Below are 11,520 nucleotides of genomic sequence, written 5' to 3' on the forward strand. Positions count from 1 at the left end.
CAAACTGCTGGGATTACAGGCGTGAGCCACCACATCTGGCCCTTTATTACTTTTAAAAACTTACTTACAGTAAACTTCACTCCCATTGTTGTCCAGTTCTATGACATTTCACACATGCATAGAGTCTTGTAATCACCACCACAAACAGGATACAAAACAATTTCAATATCTAATAGAATTCCTTCATGCTGGCCTTTTGTAGTCAGTCAGTTTTCCTCCCATACCCTGGCAACTACTGGTCTGTTTTCTGTTCCTATAAGTTTGCCTTTTCCAGACAGTCATACAAATGGAATCAGACAGTATAAATCTTTCGAGACTGGTGTCTTTCACTTAGCATAAGGCATTCAATATTCATCTACATTGTTGAGTGTATCAGTAGCTCATTCCTTTTTATTGTTGAGTAGTATTCCATTGTGTGGATGTACCACAGTTTGTTTATCCATTTATTTGTTGACAAACATTTGGGTAGTTTTCAGTTTGGTGCAATTCTGAATAACGCTACCATTATTATGTACAGATTTTTCTGTGAATGTGAGTTTTCATTTCTGTATGAGAAATACCCACAAATGATATTTCTGAGTCAAATGGTAAATATATGTTTAATTTTGTAAGAAAATATCAACCTTGCTGGGCGTGGTGGCTCATGCCTGTAATCCCAGCACTTTCGGAGGCCGAGGCGGGCGGATCATGAGGTCAGGAGATCGAGACCATCCTGGCTAACACAGTGAAACCCCCGTCTCTACTAAAATTACAAAAAAAAATTAGCTGGGCATGGTGGGGGACGCCTGTAGTCCCAGCTACTCGGGAGGATGAGGCAGGAGAATGGTGTGAACCTGGGAGGCGGAGCTTGCAGTGAGCCGAGATCGTGCCACTGCACTCCAGCCTGGGAGACAGAGCAAGACTCTGTCTCAGAAAAAAAAGGAAAATATCAGCCTTTTCTAGAGTGCCCAGGAATCCTGTACCATTTTGCATTCCAACCAGCCACTTATGAGACTTCCAGTTGCTCCACATCTTTCAGCACTTGGTATTATCAGAATTTCTTATATTAATCATTCTAATTGGTATGTAATGGTATCTCATTGTGGTTTTCAATTTGCATTTCTCTAATGACTAATGATGTTGAAGAACTGTTCATATGTTTATTTCCCATCTATATATTTTCTTTGATGAAGTGCACTTTCAAATCTTTTATTCATTTTTAAAAAATGTATTGTTTTCTTATTGTTGGGTTTTGAGAGTTCTTTATATACTCTGGGCACAAATCCTTTTTCAGATATGTGATTTGCAAATATTTGACTTATCTTTTCATTTTTTAAGTGTCTTTCACAGAGCAAAATTTTTTAATTCAATGAATTCTAGTTTGTTTGTTTGTTTATTTATTTATTTTGAGACAGAGTCTTACTCTGTTGCCCAGGCTGGACTGCAGTGGCGTGATCTTGGCTCACTGCAACCTCTGCTGCTCAAGTTCGAGAGATTCTTCTGCCTCAGCCTCCCAAGTAGCTGGGATTACAGGCACCTGCCACTACCCCTGGCTAATTTTTGTAGTTTTAATAGAGACGGAGTTTCACCATCTTGGCCAGGCTGGTCTTGAACTCCTGACCTCATGATCCACCCACCTCAGCCTCCCAAAATGCTGGGATTACAGGCGTGAGCCACCACGCCTGGCCTAGTTTATCTTTTTTTAAATCTTGTTTTGTGAGCCAAAATCACAGTAGATTTTCTCTTATTTTTTTACACTTATAAAAATAACAGTTTTATAGCTTTAAAAATTTACATTTAGTTCTATGGTTCATTTACAGTTAAATTTTGTATATTATGTGACGTATAGGTTGAGACTCAAACTTTGCATATGAATATACAATTGTTCCAGCACTATCTGTTGAAGTGTTTTCATATCTTTGTCAAAACTTTGAACATTCAATTCACTAAAGAAGATAGATGACAAATAAGCACATTAAAAAATCTTTAACATTCAGAAAAGACCATCAATATTTGAAAAATGAAAATTAAAACCATGAATTACCACCACACATCTTTTAGACTGGCTAAAAAGACTAACCATACTAAGTGTTGGTAAGGGTGTAATGAAGCTGGAACAATCATACACTTCTAATGGTGTATGATACCATCAGATACACTTTCCAACCACTTTGGAAAGCAGTTTGCCAGTTTCTTTAAAAGTTAAACACATAGTTACTGTATAATCCAGCCATTCCAACTCCTAGGTATTTATCTAAGAGAAATGAAAGCATACGTCCATACAAAGACCTGTACATGAATGTTCATATCAGGTTTATTTGTAATAGCCAAAATGGTATACACCTGAATGCCCATCAACAAGTGACTAGATAAGCAAAATATGGTACGTGGATATGATGGAATACCTCAGAGCAATGAAAAAGAATGGAGTATTGATACATGCTACAACATGGATGATTCTCAAAGGAATGATGTTGAGTTCAGAAAGCAAGACAAAAAAGTACATTCTATATGATTCCATTAATATAAAGGAATATATTATATTCAAGGAATAGTATATAAATTAATATAAAGGAATATTTTATATTCAAGGAATATAAACGAATATAAATGATATAAAGCAGATCAGTGATTGCCAGGAGATGAGGTGGAGAAGTAGAGAGGGGAGGAAAGAAGGAATTACTAAAGGACATGAAGAAACTTTTGGGGATAATGTTTATGTTCACTATTTTGATTGGGCTGATGGTTTTACATATGTGTACATATATCAAAATGTATCAATCTTTATACTATAAATATCTGCAGTTTGTTGTAAGTCAATTATACCTCAATGAAACTCATTAAAATTAGCATATTTTGGGGATCTATTTCTAGAATCTCTATTGTGTTTTATTGATCTCTGTGTCTATCCTCTGGTCAATACTATACCGTTATGATCACTGTGGTTTTATTTTATAGTATGTCTTTTTTTTTTCTTTTTTTTTTTTTTGTGACGGAGTCTTGCTCTGTCGCCCAGGCTGGAGTGCAGTGGCATCATCTCGGCTCACTGCAAGCTCCGCCTCCCAGGTTCACACCATTTTCCTGCCTCAGCCTCCCGAGTAGCTGGGAATACAGGCGCCCGCCACCATGCCCAGCTAATTTTTTGGATTTTTAGTAGAGACGGGGTCTCTACTGTGGTGTCGACCTCCTGACCTCGTGATCCTCCCCCCTCAGCCTCCCAAAGTGCCGGGATTACAGGCATGAGCCACCGCGCCTGGCCACTATTTTATAGTATGTCTTAAATTGGGTAGTATGAGTCTTTAACCTTGTTCTTTCTTCAAAATTGTTTTGGGTATTCCAGTTCCTTTACTTTTACATATATTTTATAATGAACTTGCCTATATCTACAAAGACTCATGCTGGGATTTGTTTGGAATTGCCTTAAATCTGCAGATCAGTTGGGGGGAAGTCTGGCATTTTAACTCTTCTTTTTTTTTTTTTTTTTTTTTTTGAGACAGAGTCTCGCTGTTTCGCCCAGGCTGGAGTGCAATGGCGCCATCTCGGCTCAATGCAAGCTCCACCTCCCGGGTTCACGCCATTCTCCCACCTCAGCCTCCCGAGTAGCTGGGACTAAGGCGCCCACCACCATGCCCGGGTAATTTTGTTTTTGTATTTTCAGTAGAGATGGGGTTTCACCATGTTTAGCCAGGATGGTCTCGATCTCCTGACCTTGTGATCCGCCCACCTCCGCCTCCCAGAGTTCTGGGATTACAGGCGTGATGCACTGTGCCCGGCCAATAACTCTTCTAATGCATGAGCAGGATATCTCCTCATTTATTTAGGTCTTTGATAATTTGTAGTTTTTAGCACATTGATCCTGCATATATACTTTGTTAGAGTTATGGCTGAGTTTATCACGCTTTTTGGAGCTATTATAAATGGTACTGTCATGAGCCACCGTGCCCGGCCTGTTTACTTTTCAATAGCATGTTATATTGTAATAAAGATAATTTTTTGAAAGATGGAAAAACAAGCACCTAAATTCAGTTACCAAATTCTGGTGATTAGATTACGGGCTATTTATATAATTTTTAAAATGTTATTATATAATGGTTAGTAATCATTTTATAACTTCTAACTTTATAATCATATGAAACATAATTTATATAACAATAATTACCATTAAAATGTCAAGTTATATTATATTATTATATCATTTATACGTTTATAATTTATAGAATATAATTTTTATGAATTGCAAATTTATTTAAGCCAGTTCTTTAAAACCTTGTCTGGCCCTTAGAGATGCATACTTAACATATATAGGGATGAAACGAATGATGGTTGGGATTTGTTTTAAAATACTTTAGCAAAAAAAAAAAGAGAGAAAGATAGGAAAAGGGACAACAAAAGTAAATGTAGAAAAAATGGATAATTGTTGAATCTACGGAACATACTAGAGTTCATAATATTCTCCATTTTTATGTCCTTGAAAATTTTTCATAATAAAAATTAAAAATAGCTCTGCACTCTTACTGTCATTCTCTACTCCTTTACATGTTTTTATTTTTTCCAAACGATTGTCTGAAATTATCTTGTTTATTTGTGTATTGCCTGCCTCCCCCCAAGAAGAATATAAGTGCAATAAACACAGGATGTACCTGAGTCTTATTCATTCCTCTTTCCCTAGCAACTCAAACAGTTCCTGGCAGGGAGCAGATGTTCAATTAATTTTACCAGCACATTACAAGTAACATGATTTTTCAAGCAGGTAGTGTGTTGTAGTTGATGGGTAATTTATTTTTGATGTTTTTTAAACAATAAGACCTTAGTACAGCTCTACTTTTTGTCCCAAAGGGATCCCCGCTCTTTACATAAGTGACCCAGCTCTTTTCTCCTCGCATGGACAGCATGATTTGGATTGATGCAGAGACGAAATCCCCTCCAGAGTTCTTTACAATCGTTTCATGGCCCCAAATCTGGTTATTTGCCAATCAGTAAAGGCTACAAGGCCCAGCACTTTAATTTGACCAACTGTTAAGTTCCCCTGTGAGGTTGTTATTTTCTGAGAACTTGGAGGTTTTATAGCCTCAATCTTCCTTTAATTGTTTTAAAGTTATACTAAACGAACAACAGATGTTGCACTCCATAAATCTGTTATTACTGGCTTCTGATCAGTTCCTAATGTCAAAGTCCGCTTCTTCCTCTTGTGAAGAAGACTCCGTCTCAAAAAAAAAAAAAAGTGAAACTGATCTACTCGTCTGTCTTGTTTATTTTCTTTCTTCTTTCCTTTTTTTTTTTTTGAGACAGAGTCTCGCTCTGTCCCCCAGGCTGGAGTGCAGTGGCACAATCTTGGCTCACTGCAACCTTCACCTCCCAGGTTCAAGCGATTCTCCTGCCTCAGCCTCCCGAGTAGCTGGGATTACAGGTGCCTGCCACCATGCCTGGCTAATTTTTGTATTTTTAGTAGAGATGAAGTTTCACCATGTTGGCCAGGCTGGTCGCGAACTCCTGACCTCAGATGATCCAGCCGCCTCGGCCTCCCAAAGTGCTGGGATTACAGGCGTAAGCCACCGCGCCCGGCCTTGTTTATTTTCTTTTGTTTACTGTGGGTTTGTAGACTTACAGTATTAGAAGAATAACTTTTGTGTAAAGAAAATATGTATTCATGTTCGTAAGAGTTGCTATATGTTCTTCACTGAAGTCTGAAGTCATGGCCAACTTAACATATGACAGACTCAATTACATTTTTTTCTTTTTTTTTTTTTTGAGACTGAGTCTGTCTTGTTGCCCATGCTGGAGTGCAATGGCGCAATCTCAGCTCACTGCAACCTCCGCCTCTTGGGTTCAAGCAATTCTCCTTCCTCAGCCTCCTGAGTAGCTGGGATTACAGGTGCCCGCCACCATGCCCAGCTAATTTTTGTATTTTTAGTAGAGACAGGGTTTCGCCATGTTGGCCAGGCTGGTCGTGAAATCCCGACCTCAGGTGATCCGCGCCTGCCTCGATTACATTTCTATAATTGAAATCATCTGGGCATTGTTGATTGAGTTGGCCCATCAGAGTGTATTCCAGGGGCTTCAGGATGGGACCATCACTCTCATTTTACACATAAGAGAGGCAATATAGGAGGTCTCTTGGGTCCTGACTTCTGAAGGTCCCTACTGGCCTTTGGCTGCCACTCTTATTAACCAAGCTCTTCCCCATTTATCCCAGGAGCTCACTCATTATTTTCAGATGCATCAGGGGGTCAGAGCTCAAGAGTTCTCATCCCAGATTTTATCATGCTAAATATGCTTTTCCATAGCTTACAATGAGACCTACAGCTACCCCAAGGTGTATTCCAGAGCTGGAGTATTTCCGGACAAGGAGAAGTTGCCAAACAGTGTTGAATTATAGAGCCCTTAGGATTTACATGCTCTCCAAGAGAGTCGGCTTGGATATTTGGAAACCATGAATTTATATTACATTGTACAATATTTTTAAGGCCAGGAAAAATTCGTTTTATTCAGTACCTATTCAACAAATATTTTCTGAGATCTTGCCATGGGCCAGGCACTATAAGATGTGTGGAGATACATGGTCTCTTACCTCATTGTCCATAATTCAGCAAGGAAATGATGCATAAACAACTGGCTAAAATGCAGAGGGAGGAGTGTGCTAGATTAGTCTTTCCCATCCTTCTTACTTACGATGAGTTTATGTCTGGGAGCTTTAGTGATGGTATATTTTTGGGAGCTATTTCTTTATGGTAGGATGGTGTCATGCTTTCCACGTATCATCCTTTTAATTCCTTACAAAAAAACCTGATGTTGTAGGCATTATCATCCTTATTTTACAAGTGAGGGAACTGAAGCTTAGAGAAGTGAGACAGCCCTGAGAGTTCTGCAAGTGACAAGGTTGGAATTTCAACTGGTCTTTCTTGTTCCCCAACTACAGGAGCATACCCTCAACTAGGAGCAGGTGCCAGGTTATCAGCTGTTTAGATAAGGCTATGTCCCGGTTGGACACTAGAGGGCACTGAAATAGCAAAACAATCGGAGGAATTTGCCTCTGGCTACCACTTTGAACAACCATAACAAATTGAATTTCCCAAATTCATCTTTGAAGGCGAGTTAACTGTAAATACAGCATTGAGAAGGCAGGTCTGCACCTACTGCACTCTCTGGTTATAGGTAAGGAAAAGGATCACCTAGGATTTATCTTTCATCCAAAGCACTTCAGCCTGCTGCTTCTTTTACCCATAGTAGTTGCTCAGGAATCTTTGTGAATATTTTTTTTTTTGAGACGGAGTCTCGCTGTTTCGCCCAGGCTGGAGTGCAGAGGCGCGATCTTAGCTCGCTGCAAGCTCCGCCTCCCGGGTTCACGCCATTCTCCTGCCTCAGCTTCCCTAGTAGCTGGGACTACAGGCACTCGCCACCACACCCAGCTAATTTTTTGTATTTTTAGTAGAGACGGGGTTTCACCGTGTTAGCCAGGATGGTCTCGATCTCCTGAGCTCGTGATCCGCCCGTCTCGGCCTCCCAAAGTGCTGGGATTACAGGCGTGAGCCACTGCGCCCGGCCTAATCTTTGTGAAATTGAACTGAATATCTGGGTGCCATCACAAGGCACGTATCTAGCTGGCTTCTGCTCATCCCGCAGCTGATTCCAAATCTGGGGTGTTGTGCAAACAGCTGCCCAGCTGGAAACTGGTCCAAATAAAGGTAGCTTGGTTCACCAATGGGCTGTCTACACACTCCAGATATATCTCCCACTACCCAAAATGAATCGCAAAGGACTGATGCAATCAACATGACTGTCATCCTGAGGGATGCTTCATGAGGATGAAGTACTAAGATTGTAGCTTACAGGATTATTATTATTATTTGAGAGGGAATTTCCCTCTTGTTCCCCAGGCTGGAGTGCAGTGGTGCGATCTCGGCTTACTGTAATCTCCACCTCCTGAGTTCAAGCGATTCTCATGTCTCAGCCCCCGAGTATAGGCGCATGCCACCACGTCTGGCTAATTTTTTGTATTTTTTAGTAGAGACGGGGTTTCACCCTGTTGGCCAGGCTGGTCTCGAACTTCTGACCTCAGGTGATCCGCCTGCCTCAGCCTCCCAAAGTGCTGGGATTACAGGTGTGAGCCACCATGCCCGGCCCAGGATTATTTTTTCATTAAGGGAATTAGCACTCACCAGGATCTATGTCAGTGTTAGGAATAAAAAGTCAACAGTCCTTGTTGGTTCAATCCTTTCTTCCTTAGATCTTTGCTGTTAGTTTCTAGGTAGCTTTTCTGTCATGTTTACAACTTACAAGAAGTAGAGTATATGGATGAAAATTACTGGGAAAAACTAGCTCACATTTTATGGAAAAAGTATTTAAAAATAATCGATGAACAATATGTCTTCAATGAGTACTTGCTCATGTGTCTGTCTTGTGTGGCAGAAACCAAACAGAGCCTTTTTCAACCCAGCCACACCCTGGAGTGATGCAATAGTAAATGAGACACAGGCATGGTCACATATTCGGGATATGAAGCCAGCCTGCCAGCTCAGGAAGTTACCCCAGAGTCAGACGGGTGGTGGATCAAGGAGGAATGTTCAGAGAGCCTTCCCCACAAAGCATACAGCACAGCAGGGCATAACAGGCAGTTGGGCTCTTTTTCTCTGTACAGGAAGAGGCAGACTGCAATTTTTTATTTTTATTTTTTGAAGTAAGGAAGTTATGTGACCAGAGCCCTATTTTAGTAAGATAGGTTTGGTAGCATGATGGGGGATAAGTTAATGCAGAGGCTTAGAGACAGAGAGACCTTGGGAGGAGGGTATGTGGAACTAAGTAAGCACTGGGGAAGAAGGGAGCGTGTAAGAAATATTTCAGAGCCAAAAAATGACGGTTCTGGATTGTTGATTGAATACGGGAGATTTGGAAGGGAAAGGTACAAATATGGTAGCCTCACGTTCTTTGAGCATTTACCATGGGCAAATTATGAAGCATTTTACAGGTATTGACTCATTTTAATTCTTTTTTTTTTTTTTTTTTTTTGAGATGGAGTCTCACTTTGTCATCCAGGCTGGAGGGCAGTGGCTCGATCTCGGCTCGCTGCAACCTCCGCCTCCCAGGTTCAAGTGATTCTCCTGCCTCAGCCTCCTGAGTAGCTGGGACTACAGGCATGCACCATCAGGCCCGGCTAATTTTTGTATTTTTAGTAGAGTCAGAGTTTCACCATGTTGGCCAGGCTGGTCTTGAACTGCTGACCTCAAGTGATCCACCCGCCTCGGCCTCCCAAAGTGCTGGGATTACAAACATGAGCCACCGTGCCTGGCCTGACTCATTTAATTCTAACAAATTGTATGAAATAGGAATTATTATTATCTACTATTATTATCTATTATTTATTGGAGAGGAAACTGAGACATAGGGAGGCTCAGTTGTTAGTCAAAGGTCACTTGGTCTTCAGAACCTGCATTCTTCACGTATTCCACGTGGCCTCATCTCCAGTCTGGGTGACATGGGAGATGGTGATGCCACTGGCTGAGATGGGGAAGCCATGAGAAGGAGCAGATGGGCATGTGTATGGAGCGGGAGGGAGGGTGGACAAAGTGGTGTTTTGGATATGTGTAGCGTGTAGATGTTCTGCCAGCACCTCAAGCAGAGATGGTCACCAGGCCTCGTGTCCCAGTGTGGAGAAGGAACTGGTTTTCATTAAAAATAATGAAACATCTGTAAAAATACCATTGGCTGAGTTTCTCAGTCAAGCTATTCAAGAAAGGCCGGCTATGCTAACAAACAGGAAGCCCATGCCCCAGCTGAAGATTTGGCCAAAGAGTTAGAAGGAGCAGGTTCATCAACAAGGTGCTCAGACCCCTGGAACACCTACAAGAGACCAGGACTAAGCCTTGAGAAAGGAGGAGGGAATTAATGTGCTCCTCATTCCAGTGGCCAGAGCTTTCCAATGCTGCCTGCCTATTAGAATCACCTAGGAGTTTTTTATTTTTTATTTTTTAATTTTTTTTTGAGATGGAGTTTTGCTCTTGTTGCCCAGGCTGGAGTACGATGGCACGACTTCAGCTCACTGCAACCTCTGCCTCCCAGGTTCAAGCGATTCTCCTGCCTCAGCCTCCAGAGTAGCTGGGATTACAGGCACGCACCACCATGCCAGGCTAATTTTTGTATTTTTAGTAGAGATGGGGTTTCACCATGTTAGTCAGGCTGGTCTCGAACTCCTGACCTCAGATGATCCACCCGCTTTGGCATTCCAAAGTGCTGGGATTACAGGCATGAGCCACCATGCCTGGCCAAGTTTTTAAATTTTTATTGTAATTTTATTTTTTTGAGACGGAGTCTCGCTCTGTCACCCAGGCTGGAGTGTGGTGGGACTATCTCAGTTCACTGCAACCTCTGCCTCCTGGGTTCAAGCAATTTTCCTGCCTCAGGCTCCTGAGTAGCTGGGATTACAGGCAAGAATCACCAGGAGTTTTAAAAAATACTCATGCCCTGGCCTCACCCCAGAACCAATTAAATCAGAATATCTCAGGGATGGCCAGAGGTAGTTGGTTGTTTTCTTTTGTTTTGTTTGAGACAGGGTCTCACTCTGTCACCCAGGCTGGGTGCAGTGGCATGATCTTGGCTCACTGCAGCCTTGAGCTCCTGGGCTCAAGCAAGTCTCTCACCCCAGTCTCCCTAGCAGCTGGGACTACAGGCGAACATCGCCCTGCCCAGCTAATTTTTTATCTTTGTAGAGCCACAGGCTGGTGTGGCTATGTGGCCTAGGCTGGTCTCAAACTCCTGGCCTCAAGCAACTCTAAAGTGCTGGGATTACAGGCATGAGCCACCATGCCTGGCCCATAGGCAGGTTTGTTTATTTTTATTTTTATTTTTTTGAGATGGAGTCTCACTCTGTTGCCCAGGCTGGAGTGCAGTGGCATGATCTTGGCTCACTGCAACCTCCGCCTCCCAGGTTCAAGCAATCCTCCTGCCTCAGCCTCCCAAGTAGCTGGGATTACAGGTGCGTGCCACCATGCCCGGCTAATTTTTTTGTATTTTTAGTAGAGACAGGGTTTTACCACATTAGCCAGGATAGTCTCAATCTCCTGACCTCATGATCTGCCCGCCTCAGTCTCCCAAAGTGCTGGGATTACAGGCGTGAGCCACCGTGCCCAGCCCCATAGGCAGTTTTTAAAAGCTCTTTAGGTGAGTCTAATGTGAGGCCAGGGTTAAGAATTGCAGCAAAAGGAGGCTTGCCTTTGGAGGTGATGATCAGAGAGCAGGATAAGTAGTGACTAATGCCTGCAAAGCACTTTTCCATTCAGAAAGCACTTGCACATATATGACCTTATTTAAGGAACATCTTCTTGTTATCCATTGGTTTGTGGGAAGAACTGTGAACCAATAAAATAAATGACTTGCTGAAGGTCACAGTTGCTTAGTAGAAAAGCCACGACTCGACCTCAGATCTGCTGACCCCCACTTCAGGGTTCTTTTATAATGTCACACAGGGCAATATGACCAAAGGAAGGCCAAGTTCATCTGTATTCACATGTAAAGGTGAGGGTGTAGGTATTTTTAAAAGTAACTATGATC

This window comes from Gorilla gorilla, chromosome 16, assembly GCF_029281585.2.
Source record: "Gorilla gorilla gorilla isolate KB3781 chromosome 16, NHGRI_mGorGor1-v2.1_pri, whole genome shotgun sequence".
In the NCBI taxonomy this organism is placed as follows: Eukaryota; Metazoa; Chordata; class Mammalia; order Primates; family Hominidae; genus Gorilla; species Gorilla gorilla.